This window comes from Myotis brandtii, unplaced genomic scaffold (genome assembly GCF_000412655.1).
Source record: "Myotis brandtii unplaced genomic scaffold, ASM41265v1 scaffold577, whole genome shotgun sequence".
Lineage (NCBI taxonomy): Eukaryota > Metazoa > Chordata > Mammalia > Chiroptera > Vespertilionidae > Myotis > Myotis brandtii.
The window spans coordinates 1,203,080-1,218,451 of NW_005370161.1; the positions used below are offsets into that span (position 1 = coordinate 1,203,080).

A 15,372-nucleotide genomic window follows, 5' to 3' on the forward strand; every position below is an offset into this window, starting at 1 on the left:
GGCAGGCGGGGAACCTTGGCTTCCTCCATCACTGGAGCAAGCAAGCCTCCTGTTCGCTTCAGCTGCCTGGCTGCCGGCCGCCATCTTGGTTGGCAGTTAATTTGCATATCCTGCTGATTAGCCAATGGGAAGCGTTCGGGGGGTATGGTCAATTTGCATGTTTCTCTTTTATTAGATAGGATAGATGTTGGGAGGAAGGGTCTTCCAATTCACAGATATTCCAGGGCTGTCTGCCCATGTTCCATCTAGTGAAGTTTTGTAGTTTTCTGGTATAGACCTTACACGATCTTTATTCAAGTTATTCCTGATCATTTTATATTTTTATTTCTATTTTAATTATTATATATAGTAAAGATGTTTATTTTTTCATCTTTAGTTTATAATCTGCCATCAGTAAACTATATCCTGTTGAGTCTCAAAAGTCAGGATGTATTATGTAGAGAATCACATTATCACAAATAACTTTAATGCCACCCTTTTTAAGTATCTATAGCAGTGGTTCTCAACCTTCCTAATGCTGTGACCCTTTAATACAGTTCCTCATGTTGTGGTGACCCCCAATTTCATTGTTACAAATTGAACATAATTAAAGCATAGTGATTAATCACAAAAACAATATGTAATTATATATGTGTTTTCCGATGGTCTTAGGCGACCCCTGTGAAAGGGTTGTTTGACCCCCAAAGGGGTCACGACCCACAGGTTGAGAACCGCTGATCTATAGTCATAGTTATCTTTAACTAACTGCCCGGCCTGCATTTTTGGAAAAAACTTTGAGCTGCAGCCTGTCTTGTCCACATTTGGCCAGCCTTTCATCTCCTCCCTGCCTTGAGGCTATGGACACAACTTATGCATGACCTGCCAATTTTTAAAGTCAATGAATTATTGACTATTCTTGTATTCCTTTCTGAAAAACCTCTTTCTGTGGCTATTGCCACATCAGCCCAGCTCTCTCTGCCCTTGGGAATGCTCCTTTTCTGACTCCACGCACATTTTTTTTCTTGTCCACCATTAAATGGTGCAGTGTCTGAAAGCTCAGTTATTCTGCCTGTTCTCCTGGGCCTTCTGCTGGCAGGGATGTGGATGTGGGAACCTCTCTCCCACCAGTCCTCCCACAGTGTCTTCTTGGGTACACAGCAGGAGCCTGACCCTGGAACCTGCTCCTGTCCTCCTGCAGGGCCCCACCAGCCCTCCAGCCCTGTTTCCTTGCCTCCCCTCCCCTCACCATGTCCCAGCATAGCCCAGGGTCCTCAGTGTCCTCTGAGCACCTACTCATGCACTTGGGGGCTCAGCCTGCATGCAGACTATGCAAAGAAAGCTACAGATCAGGAAGACAAAGGAAAAATGATTCTTAGAAAGAAAATGAGGCAGAGAATGCACCAGAGCCATGGAGGAGGAAATGCCTGGGCAGTGTCCACTGAGGGGCCCAGCCTCCCTCAGCCCCACCAGCTCCCCTCAGCTCCAAGAATGAGAAGCAGGACAGGTAGGGGCCACTTCATAACTTCACTGGCAAACATAGGTTGAGGTTATGGAAGGCTGACTAGCATGCTGGAGGGCCCTCAGATGCTGCTGGGTTGGGGTGGACGAGAGCAGACTGGCAGTGTCCAGGGAAATGGAGGACTGCCATGTCCCCAGGACCCAGCATTCCCACTCCTCGTATTATACACAAGAAATACCAGGCACATGTGTACAAGGAGACACATCTGAACAAGTTCCTGTGCAAATATTCAGAAATGCCAAGTTTACATGAGACTAGATACAGCAGGCCCCCCTCCTCCCCACCGATCCATGGTTTCACTTTCCACTGTTTCAGTTACCTGTGGTTACCACAGTCAACCATAGACCAAACATATTCAATGGAAAATCCTAGAAATAAATAATTCATGTTTTAATTCTCATGCCGTTCTGAGCAGCTTGTTGAAATCTTACATCATCCACTCCATCCTATCTTGGATGTGAATCATCCCTTTGTCCTGCATCTCCACGCTGTATATACTCTCTGTCCATTAGCAGTCTGGGTTATCAAACTGACTATATCACAACTGTATTAACAGTGTTTGTGTTCAAGTCATCCTTATTTTACTTAATAACGGCCCCAAAGCGTAAGAGCAGTGATGCTGGCAACTCCGAGATGCCGAAGAGACACTATAAAGTGCTTCCCTTAAGTGAAAAGGTAAATGCTCTCAATTTCATAAGAAAAAGGATTGTATGCTGAGGTTGCTGAGATTTATGATAAGAATGACTCTTCTATCCATGAAATTGTGAGGAAGGAGAAAGATATTTGTGATAGTTTTGCTGTCGCACCTCAAACTACAGAAATTACGGCCACAGTGTGTGATAAGTACTTAGTTAAGATAAAGAAGGCATTAATTTGTGGGTAGAAGACATGAACCAAGAATGTATTCCGGTTGATGGCAATGTGTTGTTCCAAAAAGCATTAAGTCTCTACGAGGACTTCAGCAAGGGATCCCTTGAAACAGGTGACACCAAGCCATATACTGAAAGTAAGGGATGGTCACACAGACTCAGAAATAGGTACAGACTGAGAAATATAAAAATTGAGAGGGAGAACACATTCATATAACTTTTATTACAGTATATTGTTATTATTCTATTTTATTATTAGTTACTATTGTTAATCTCTTATTGTGCCTAATTTATAAATTAATCTTTATCATAGGTGTGTGTGTATAGGAGAAAACTTTGCATATGCAGGGTTTAGTGCTACCCATGGTTTCAACCCCCTGGAGGTCTTTGGTGAGGGCTAGTGTGTATAAATATACCTCCTGTGGAATGAAGAGTTAGATCCACATGCATCTGCGCTGATAAGTCTTGAATGTAAGCAGCAGTGGGGCATGTGCAGTGTTATACCACTGCTGCTGGCTTTCTGAACACATGGTATGACAGGGCATGTTGTTGAGAGCTCACCCACCATGATTGTGCAGGAGGCAACGCCCACCTCTGGTGGCAGGGCCTGGGGGGCATGGGAGCAGAGAAGAGGCTGCCGGGCCCTTGTTCTTTAGTGTTTTGTGTTTTATTCATTTAAAAATAAGCTGAAGCAAATAAAACAGTGTTATCATTTATTAATCCTTAATATCAGGTACACTGGTTTCTCATTGCTTTTAGTGTCTCTAAGGTTTGAAATAGTGCAGAGTGAGAAATAAAACTATTTTTCAAATTGTAAATCTAATGACCCATCTCATGGAAGGAGCTTTATCTTCAAACCTGCCCCCTTACCTGGAGCATATCGTGGCCCTGTGTGGTCTTGGGCTTGAGGGTCAGAGTTTAGACTGCTCATTGGATCTCACGGGGAATGCAGGACTGAAATGTGCACCATCACTGTGGTTGTGGGTTGAGGAGAAGTGACCAGGAACTCCCTGTGGGCCCTGCTCAGCCAGGATTGGGCTGCTCCTCTCCCAAGTCCCCTTTCCCTGGCCTGACAGAGTACGAGTTACTGAGCTGGCTGGACCCTACTCCCTGAGCTCTTCCCTTCCTCAAGGTTCAGTCTGGATCCGGGGTTTCTAGAAGATGTCTCTGAGAAGGTTGCCGTTGTACCGAGTGGAAAACAGCAGGATAATCGCTTCCTTGTCTTCCAGTGTCTAGGTTTCCCATATTCCCCGGCTCGTGACCCCTTCCTCTGCCTCCCACCTCAGCAAGGCCGCATGTCTCTCTGACTCTCCATTCATCATCCCTTTTTTCTCTAACCCAGCTCAGAGAGGTTCTCCACTCTAAGGTATGCCTGTGATTGTACTGGGCCTACTGAATAATCTAGGATAATCTCCTGTCCTGAGGTCTGTGACCTTAATCACAACTGTGAAGTCCCTTTCCCAGGTGAGGTCACATATTCAGAGGTCCCAGGGACTAGGACACGGGCATCACTGTGTCTGCCACATCTGCCTTCTTTACTTGGGACTAAATTTGCTCTATTTCCTCTCGTTTCTTAAGATAGGAGCTTACATCATTAATTTTAGACTTTTCTAATACAACTCTACATTTTTCTCAACTCAGCTTTAGCTGTATCCCACAGATGCTGATATGTTGTTTTAAAATCATTTTATTATCAAAAGTTCCAATTTCTCTTACAATTTATTTCCTTGACCTTTGTGTAAGTTATTTAGAATGTGTTGCTTAATTTTCAGATATTTGCTAAGTACATAATATCTTTTTATTAGTTGTTTTTTATTTAATTCTATGGTGGCCACAGATATACCTTGTGTGATTTCAGTCTTTCTAAATCAGTGGTTCTCAACCTTCTGGTCCTTTAAATACAGTTCCTCATGTTGTGACCCAACCATAAAATTATTTTCGTTGCTACTTCATAACTGCAATGTTGCTACTGTTATGAATTGTAATATAAATATCTGATATGCAGGATGGTCTTAGGCGACCCCTGTGAAAGGGTCATTCGACCACCAAAGGGGTCGCGACCCACAGGTTGAGAACCGCTGTTCTAAATCATGTAATTTTCTGATAGTAGAATACTACAGTATGCAGCCTTTTCAGATTGATTTCTGTCATTTAACATTATGAACTTCATGTTCCTTGGTGACTTTTCATAGCTTGATGGCTCATTTCTTTCTTTTTTTAAAATGTTTTTATTAAATTTTTTTTAGAGAGAGAGGAAAGGAGATGGATAGAGAGAAACATCAATCGGATGCCTCCTGCATGACCCCTACTGGGGATCGAGCCTGCAACCTGGGCATGTGCCCTGACTAGGAATCAAACCCGTGACCTCTTGGTTCATGGGTCAACACAACCACTGAACCACACCAGCTGGGCGATGGCTCATTTGTTTTTGTCACTGAACAGTGTTCCACTGTCTGGATAAACTACAGGTTTTACTTTTACTTTTTAAAAAAATGTATTCTAGTAGATTTTTTGTGGGAATAGTTCTAGGAGTTATGAACACCTCTACCATTCAGAGTCTAGACCAGCGGTTCTCAACCTGTGGGTCACGACCCCTTTGGGGGTCGAACAACCCTTTCACAGGGGTCGCCTAAGACCATCGGAAAACACATATATAATTACATATTGTTTTTGTGATTAATCACTATGCTTTAATTATGTTCAATTTGTAACAATGAAATTGGGGGTCACCACAACATGATGAACTGTATTAAAGGGTCACTGCATTAGGAAGGTTGAGAACCACTGGTCTAGACCCTAAAAGGGTAGGTTTCTTGGAGGAGTGGTACAAGTTGGGCCTGAAGCATCTGGTTTGCACTAAAAGGGAGGAAACTCACAAGACTAATGAGGTAATTTCAAAATCACACATGGGCCACCTTGAAGGGCTCTGGGTGCCAGAGATATATAACACTGTGAACATCAAAAAAAATAGGGGCTGCAGTGGACTGAATTACAGCAAATACATAATAATCCATGAGTCATAATGAATCTGAATCACAAGAACAGAAACATCATTCTTCTCTGGAGGTTGTTAGGTGAAACCTACTCAGTGTTTTAATCATCAGTAAATGAAAATGAAAGAATCCAGCACGCATTTGTCTTTTGCTATGGAGACTATATTTCAGACCATGGACAAGGTAAAGTTTCTACTTATAGAAGATTATTGTTTCAGAGAGACCACTAGACCTGCTGCCAACCACAACATCAAGAGAGGGGCCGACCCAGGTTCTGTTCTGCCTTGTGCTTTGACCCCATGGGAAGGTCACAGCCCAGCACGAAGGAGGAACTGAACCTGAGTCTGAAGCAAACCTCTAAAGCTAACTGCTAGTTTGCAGAAATTCAAGGTCAGAGGACACGTCAAGATATCATGAACAGGCTCTCAGCCAGATGTAGAATTTAGAAGATTCTAAAATGGCTTGTATGTTCAGTAAATAAAAAGCTTATAAAAAGAGAAGAGGCAGCCACAGAATAAAATATATCATAAGTCATTCTGTCAACCTGATTTAGATTATTATTGAATAGAGCAATTATAAAAAGACATCTTAGAGACTATTGGAAATTTGAATATAGACTGTTAGGTGACATTAAAGAAATTTTCTTGATTTCTGCATAGTGGCTATGAGAAATATTCCTAGATTAAATGCATACTGGAGAATTTCTTGGTGAAATGGCATGCTATTTGAACTTGCATGCTCTGCTAGCCACACAGCACCCAGACTTGCCCCTCAGTTCAGGTCTGCTCTGCATTCATTCTGGGCCTGGGCTAAAGCGGGGGGCATACTTCTCTCCGGGAGGGTCACACAAGCACAAAGGGCAAGCTGCCTGGGAAGGAACTCTTAGGGCCTGTGTCCTGCCTCTTCTGTTTATTAAGGTCCCACCATTCCAAACAAGTCACGTGACCTCTTAGGGTCGGAGGTGCTGGAGCCATGGTTGTGCTGCATGTAGTTTCATTGGCAGAGGGGGAGTGAGGTGGAGAACAATCATTCAAACTGTCATACATCACAGAAGAAAAAAGGACATATGAGGTGACACTAGTTGAACTCGGGACAACACACTTGCACACTTTGACAATCATGTTACATTGTTAGAAACACAATGGGATGTTATGCTAGCAATGCTATGTTCATTTTCCTGTTTATTTCTAATCCATCTGTCCATGAATATTTTAATAGTTGCTTGTCTGTGGAAACATGATCTTTATATCAATAGAAAATAGCCATCCTTGTTTAACTGACTATCATTGCTGCTGATTCATGCATGCTCTCCTCTGTGGGGTTTCTGTTAAAGTAGATTGAACCAAGGCAATCTGGTTTTTATTTCTCTCCCCACCCCCTCTCTTTTTCTCAATTGTTAATCTACATCCTGTCCTCAACTTTCAGAGAGAGTATTTAGATTTTTTTCCGAACAACCACTACAAGAGCAAGTGCTCGTAGGTTGCTTATTGCCAGATGCCTGGATTGATTGAAGATGAACATGAGACTTAATGAGTAGTCAGCCAAGGGTATCTGGGGATGGGAATTAGGGGCCATCTTGTGCTCCTTTAAAACACAGGGAAGAGATTGGAAAACAGCCCCTGCTCTGAGCAGAGAGATAAGAGGCAGATGGGAGAGTGACTGGGGCTGAGCCCCACAAGGCTTTGTGTAGAGGCTGTGTGGCCACTGCCCCTGGCCCTGTGGCCTGACCGTCTGTGCTTCCTGACTCTGCACCACTAGCCTTGTAGGTAGCCATTACTCAAGGCAAGTTGCTTCACCTATCCGGATATCATTTTAGGTAATAACAGCAACTGGTCATTTGAAGAGTTAGCATGTATAAAGTGCTTGACACAGTACCTGGCCTGCTGTGGGGCTGTCTGCTATCATGCATTGCCGTTTAAGCTGGACCCTGTTGAGCTCTAGCACATTTTGCTGGATTACCCCTTTCACAAGTAGAGGTATCCGAGAAGCAACTTGGCTAGTTTGCTATGGTAATTCAGAGGTGGGAAAGGCCTTTTTCATCTTGGGAATTATGGGCTGGCTCTACAGGTGTGGTAGAATTTGAGCTCTCACAGGCCACAACGACCCATGCGCACCTCTCCCCCTTGCTCACCAACACACTACACTGGCCCCTGGCTGTTTTCTAACCATTCTCACACTGAGGCCTCACATTGGCTATTCCTCTGCCTGGAATGCTATTCTCCCTCCATTAGTTATGCCCTCACCTTTACTTAAATGTCACCTTCTCAGCGAGGCCAACCCTGAAAGTCCTGTTGATCACCAACCCCCAATCGCAAGCATGCATGTGCACACATACATGCAGACACATACACATACCCACACACACTCCCTTACTCCTGCTCACCCTTTTCCTTTATCAATGGACCTTATCACCTTCTTTCTCAGGTGTTCAGTCTACCTTTGAAGACAGTCTCTGGGGGCAGGGCCTGTCGGTGTGTTTGCTGATGAACCTGACCCAGCCTAGAACCAGGACCTGGAACAAAGCATGCTTGATCTGTCTGCTGAGGGAACCTGTTGAATGTGAGGTCACAATTCAATTTTCCCAGCTTCATTAGAATTACTCCTAAAATCAATTCTGATTCTGAAGTGTCTCATTACCTTCACTATGTTTCTAACCTGAAGAGAATGACCTGTGGCCAGTGAAAGCATTAACATTCTGTACAAATGAAGAGTAACATCACCACACACTCCAGGTTGCATCACTGAAGGAACAGGACGTTCTTTCTGATTTCACTACCAATGACCCTGTTAAAGGAAATGAACAGCTGAGAAGCAGGTCTGCATCCAAAAGGCATGAATACCAGCAGGTGACATTCACCCTGTCAGGAGGTTAATGGGAGCCAGGGTGCAATTCAGGGTTAAGAACTTCAAAAGAAGTGGTCAAGCTAAGGGAGCAACCAGAAGTGAGGACCAGGCCCTCAGTAAGGGTGGGAGAAGGGAGGGTCAAGATCTGGGCTGAGGTGGGTCAACCAACAGGCACTGAGGTTGGGTGCAGGCAGGGCACAGGTGGACAAAGCAGACCAGGAAAAGCAAGGGTCACAGGTGAGTCATTGTCTGCAATAGGATGGGGCCAGGCAGGCAGGTCACCAGCGGGGTAGATGAGAGTACCTGGGAGTGTCTCCTTCTCCCGGCCTGTGGACGCCTGTCCTGCCAGCCCACCTGCTTCCCCCGAGGGTGAGGACACTGTCCATCTACCAAAAAGCAAGGGAAAAGTGTCATGTTACCTGATGAACTCAGCAAGGCCAATGTTATGGTACACCTCAAAATCCCACTCGGCCCCAATTCCTTATCATTCTCACATTTTGGGGGTTCACAGAACACCTGGTATAGTTGAAATTTGATTTGTGGCCATCAGCAGTTGTCAGACACAGTTCCATAGGTCACGGTGCTGCTCCCTGGTGTGTGCCCGATTGTGTGCTCCTGTCCACACCTATGTGGGTGCTCCATTGTATCCCAAGGTACCCCCTCTGCCTCTGCTCTGATCTACTCAAAAGACCTTTATCCTTTCCTTGTAGCCAGTATACCTGAGCTGCACCTCAAAGTTTCAACTGCTCAGTGTGGCTTCTGACTTACAACACACTTGGAACAGGATGCATCCTCGGTTACAGCAGAAATGCATTTTTAAAAATCTGGCAACACATTTGGAAGAATTCAGAGGTGCCAGAGTGCTGTGGACCCCAGCCAAGTACCACTGTCTACTTCAATGCAGCAAAGTGACTAAGGAGGAGGCCCTGCCTGTCACCCACTTGGGAGGTCTTCCCTGAGATTCCATGTGCAGTAACCCAGTGCCACCAACCCCAACCCTCCTGGGGAGTGGCCTGGGTCTCAGAAGGCTCCTTGATGAATTTGGGTGGCAAGAACACACTTCCAAAAAAACTGAGATGAAATATCACGATATAGTCAATATCTTACTCATACCTAAAGAATTATATTCCAGAAGTAGGCACTGGATTATAAAAGACATGCCAAATCCCTAAAAGAGGGAGAAACTAACAATTCTTGAGCACTTTATTATTTATAAGCACTTTCATTATTATTCTCTTACACCTAATATTTGCCAGATTAGGAAGCAGGTATAATTATCACCACTTTTACAGAGGAGGCATAATGCTCAGAGAGGGAACATAGTTGTCAGGGTTGTAAGGAAGGAAGATCCTGCTCCATCGCTCCATTGGTGCACTCTAGCCTCTGGGGCATGCTCCTGTGCAAGGAGCAGGACAGATAATTCCTTCCAAGGGTGAGGGTAAATTCAGGACACGTTCCTATTTACAGCATTTTAATGACTGTTATTCTGTGTCCCTTCTATGTAGGAGCAGTAATATGCCAGAACATTCTCTGCTCTGCATGCTCCCAAAGTGGTGGGTGAATTTCTCAGTGATTAAATAACAGTAACAAGCCATGAGTCTGGATAAGCTTGGCAATACACATAAATTCTTTTAACAATATTAACAATAAAAATTCTTCCTAGTGTTAGGTGGTTTTCATAACTCTTCAAAACGATAGATATTTAAATATAGAGTAAAAATATAAATAAACAAAGCAAAGTCAGACTCCTACTTTGCTGAGCTCACAGTTACTGTTACCATCTCTGTGGGTCCATCCAGGATGTTCTTTCTGCGTGGGGGTGGGGGTAAAAACGCACACATGCCTACTCTACACCTGGCACAGTACCTTCATAAATCTTGGTATTTTCTTGAATAAGCACATTTAGAGGTACCTCAGCATAAGAAGTAAAATACTGCACATTTTTAATTTCAGAGAAGTTAACCAAAATCTTCTCCATGTAGGTATCTGCAAATTATACCCTATCAAATTCCAGAGTGCTATCTCTCTAGCCACTCACTGCCTACATGATTGACTGTTCACATTCTGATCTCTAACAAATTGAGAGGTGAAATGTTACCTCATCAGTTTACCTGTTCAAGAATTTAAGCTCTTGTTTATGTTCGCTGAACATCTGGACCTTGTATGTGTGAAAAGCCTGCTCATGGCCTTTGTCCACAAAGCAGAATAACTGATGACTCACCACGAATGGCGCAGGAATTACCACATTACTCCCTTCTGACTGCCCAGTGTGAGTCCTTATTAGCTATTTTTGGTCCTTTCACTGATAATCTCTATGTGATGTTCTTAAATGCCTTCTGCATTGGTCAATTGGTCTGAAACAGCATGAAGCAAATGGATTGTGCCCTTGGTCCCCTCTGTCTCTCACCCCTCACCATCCTCTTCCATCACTGCCATGTATGCCACTGCTGTTTCTTGTGAGGTCTTCGACATGGACATCCATACTCCCTGTACATCATACACATGGGGTCTCCACCAGGCTTTCTGTCACCTTTTACCCCCTTACTCCATGGCCTTCAATAGAATCTGGTCCCATCTTCAAGGAGGTCTTTCAGCAAGGGCGTGTGAGCAACACTTTTCCCTAAGTCCTCACATGTCTGAAAATATATTATTGAGAAAATTTTTTCTTCCCTAAAGATTTTGTATACTTTGCTACACTTTTATCTAGCATGAAAATCACTGTGAAAACATCTGGGGCCGGTAGACATAAATAGAAAAATGGGTAAAACTGAAAAAAAGCACTTCATAAAAGAGATCCAAATGGCCAATAAGCACATGAAAAGGTACTCAAGTCTCATTAGTAATCAAAGATATGCAAATTTAAAACAAAAATAGATGTAAATACACACCCACTAGACTTCCTAAAATATAACAGTCTGGCAATTCCTTGCCAAGTGCTGGCAAGGACAAGGAGTAATGGGAACTCTTAAATACCTTCCCGTCACTTTGGCTATTATTTTGTTCTGAAAAACCTTCTACTCTACAGGAGAACAATGTATCCACTGATTGTAATGGAAAATTATGATGTGTTCAATCCCAACCAAAGATAATCAAACAATTTTCATAGGTAGAATATATACCAATTACACAGTGAAAGCAGCCAGGTGTGGTTTAGTGGTTGAGCATCGACCTATGAACCAGGAGGTCACCGTTCAATTACCGGTCAGAGCACATGCCTGGGTTGTGGGCTCAATCCCCAGTGTGGGGCATGCAGTAGACAGCAAATCAATGATTCTCTCTCATCATTGATGTTTCTATCTCTGTGTCCCTCTCCCTTCCTCTCTGAAATCAATAAAAATATATTTTTAAAAAAGAATATGAAAAGCAGCAGCAGCAGCCCCCCCATTATATTTGGTAACTTGTCTGGTGAATATGAAATAAAACTACTTTATTTAAAAAAAACACAGTAAAGGCAAACTTGTAAGTAATAAATAATTTAAAAGCAAATAAACACTATTTGCATTTGCACAAAATGCAATATAAGGAAAGTGGGACAGTACACCTCAGAAGAGGAAGATGGGACTTATCAGAGGTCTGGCTAGAGGAGAATGGTGCAAGAGAGTCATTATTTGAATGGCACATTCTTATTTCTGCACTATTTTCTTCACCAATTTATATGCCTTTTTAAGGTTCCTGGTTATTTTGTACTGAGTGCATTTACTGAGTTGCAGCACAGCATGACATCATTATGACAAGATGATAGCACATGGAAACAGATTCACAACAGAACAAAGTGTGATGGGAGCTGCAACCCTTGTGGTATCTTTCACAAGATGCACACATGAACCTGTTTGGTGTTCATCCAAACACTGTATACAATGACATTCATTCTATATTCTTTTGGTGGGAAAGGTTATATCAAGAAATTGGTATATGTCCCTTTTTATAACCATAAGGCTATAATATCACTCCATATAATTTATTTAATTTTGGGGGGGTAAAAAGGTTATTGTATGGAAGAGGGGGAAGATGGTCCTCTAAAATTTGGTATAGTTTTGAAAAGCAATTGTGGAGAAAAGTGGTTGCCTGAGTAATCACTATGTCTGTATTTTGCTGGTCTAAGTACAAACTATGAAAAAAAACAGAACAGATGAGCTAGCAAAGCAGATGAACAGGGGAGCAGGGGCTCCACTCGGAAAGGCATGGCCATGAGACACGTGCCAGATGCAGACTGTGGCTCAGCCACCTTGAAACCTGGTTGCTTTTCAGATTGCCTTTGTCTCTAGTGTCAATAATGATGTGCCTAGATGTGAGAAGTGTACTTCTTGTTCGTTTCCTTGCTTTTTGACTTATGCATGTAAGTGTAGTCTGTTTCATTAATCTAGCATGGATAGAATCTAGCATGGAAAGACAGCATGGGTATCTTTCAATGCTTTGGAAAGATCTATGGCCTTTATCTATTCAAATATTTTTGAATGTGCCTCCCCACTCCCAGACACTCATTCCATTACAGTAGACCTTTTGACTATCCACAAGCCGCTCACTTTCTATTTTGTATCTCTATTCTTTTCTCTTGTGCTTCAGTACAGATACACTGCATTGAACTGCTGCCCACTCACTCAGCCTGCTTTCTGTTGTGTCCAGTCTTCTGTCCAGTGAATCATTCATTTTAGATCCTATATTTTTCAATAATATGTATATATGTTTCATTTTATAGATTATAATTCACTCTAGATCCCTTAGTTCTACCATGGATTCCAGTTATACTGCATACAGCCCTGCTGTCTGCCCTGCTCTTGGTCCTGCCTCCCCTTCCCCACCCACCTACCCATCCACACACTCTGCAGAGCCACCTAAGAGCTTGTAAACTGGACAATAATGTTTCACAGGACCTGGTGTGCTGGGCTTTCCCAATTCTTATTGCTCTGCTCTTAGCCCGGCTAAAGTGGGTAGATGATACACTAATAATTGTTGTTATTATGGGCACACTCTTCCAGTGTCATTGCCCCCACCCCTTATTCAGGACAATATACTGCTCAGAATGTGCTCAAAACTGAAATTTACTTTTTAGACAACCATCACACTACACTGTTAATTAAGTTTGCAATCAACCAAAACCTCTAAGTGTTTATTGAATACTCACCAAATTTCAATGAATTCACTCAACATGTCACACCTATGGGACCCTGTGTGGAATTTTAGGTAGCCCATCGTCCTGACCTCAAGATATATCATCTATTGGACATGAGCACAGGAAAAGCTTAATGTGACAAAATCCAAAGCCTGATTCAAGACAACAAGAACAGCAGTGTAGTAAGGAAGGTGCAATTCTGTTGAGGACAGTGATGTAGACTCCTGGCTGAGGGAGGGGGAAAGAGCAAGCACTGTGAGGTAGGACGGGAGGGCTGGTAGAAAAAAGGCTGATGGCCCAAGCACATGCATTTCCCTCTCCATCTCCCAAACTTCCAATGAGTCCTGCAAAGAAATCAGAAAAACAAACCAGTTATGGCCACAAATGTGGAAGCCTTTCTGCAAGCTCCAATGTGACAGCATGGATGACTGGGAGCCTTGAAGACCCTTTGAAGACCTTCCAGAAAGGCCCTGGAGGGAGAGGTGGGGGACACTGGTCCCAGCCAAATGGGATGCCATGTAAGAACCAGAGGTTATGCAGCCTCTTCTCAACACCCTACCTGAGCTGCTGGTTTCTAAAGTGGCATGAGGCCTGGCCCAAGTGAGCTATCTGTCACCCAGCTCATAGTCTAAGGCCCTAAGAGAAATGAGGCCTTGCAGTGTATGTCTACACACTTCAGGGCCCAGGTAGGACCAATCGGCTTCTCTTTCAGGGAGGAGCAAAGAAACAGAGAAGTCATGAAAACATCCTGCCACATAAAGAAGACACAAAAACACAGCAGGAGATAGAAGAACATATGTTCCGAAATATATACAAAAAGAAACATGAGTGGTTTCAGTCAGCAGCCTGCCATGTGCTTTCAGAGGAGAAAGAAAACAAAAACTCAGAAAACAAGAGATTAAAAAACTAAACTGGCCATCTTAAAGAAAGGGAAATAATATCACAAAACAAAGTTATGTTAGAATTTAAAACAGCTTTAGACAAAGTAAAGTCTAGACAAACTATAAAAGAAATGTAGGACTTTGGGACCTAAAGAACTTGTGATCAGGGGTGACACAGAGCCAGGCCAACCTACATTCCAATTGGGCACTAGTATTTTCTAGCATTTTAGAGAAGTTACTGAAATTAGCCCAATGCCATTTCCCTCTCTATTGATGGGAATGCATAGATGCCTTGGGAGGCAGCTGCAAGGATGGGAGTGAGGTACTCCCTGGAGATCCATGCCAGCCCTCAGTTCACACAGGGAGTTGTGCTCTCAACAGGCCCTTTGAGGGCAGTTTGAACCTGTAGGCACACCCACATCTTCTAACAGAGAGCATACTGTCACCTGGACTCCAGCCCAAGGTTGGGAGGGCCATCTCCTGAGGAGCAGGTCTTTCTTACAGTACTCTCTCAATGGTGGAAACACTTCCACTGGATTCAAACCACAGAAGAGATGCAGGAGAACACTGTGGGAAAAGGCCCCAGAGGCACTGGTAGTCCCAGCACCTCATGTTCCCTGAAACTCAGCTGGGCCACAGCCAGTGAGTGAACTCAAGGAACTAGTGAGGATGAAAGAAGGAAGGCGGGAGACTGCACAAGTCAGTCCAGGCACCCTTGGGCCTGTGGTGATGTCATCCAAAACCTGGAATGCTGCTACTGGTGACAAGTCCCCTGAACTTGAGAGGCAAGCAGAGGCCTGTTTTCTAGAACAGCCCACTGCTGCTGCTGCCTTTTGCAAATTTGTACTCACACAGGACAGTGTACTGCAGCGGTTCTCAACCTGTGGGTCGCGACCCTTTGGGAGTCGAACGACCCTTTCACAGGGGTCACCTAAGACCATCGGAAAACACATATATAATTACATATTGTTTTTGTGATTAATCACTATGCTTTAATTATGTTCAATTTGTAACAATGAAAATACATCCTGCACATCAGATATTTACATTAAGATTCATAACAGTAGCAAAATTACAGTTATGAAGTAGCAACGAAAATAATTTTATGGTTGGGGGTCACCACAACATGAGGAACTGTATTAAAGGGCCGCGGCATTAGGAAGGTTGAGAACCACGG

The 15,372-nt window shown here is 43.4% G+C and overlaps 1 protein-coding gene across 10 annotated transcripts in view; it reads right to left on the minus strand.

Moving 5' to 3' along the window:
- The window catches only part of PCBP3 (poly(rC) binding protein 3), a 195,031-nt gene that overhangs the window by 104,204 nt on the left and 75,455 nt on the right, over nt 1-15,372 (minus strand). For 8 of the 10 annotated variants that reach the window (XM_014549982.1, XM_014549979.1, XM_014549977.1 and 5 more), the window contains exon 3: nt 8,508-8,590. The exons of the other annotated variants lie outside the window; for them this stretch is intronic. The gene's annotated coding sequence lies outside the window, so the exon portion shown is untranslated. The remainder of the gene's footprint in view (nt 1-8,507; nt 8,591-15,372) is intronic. 10 annotated transcript variants of the gene reach the window in all.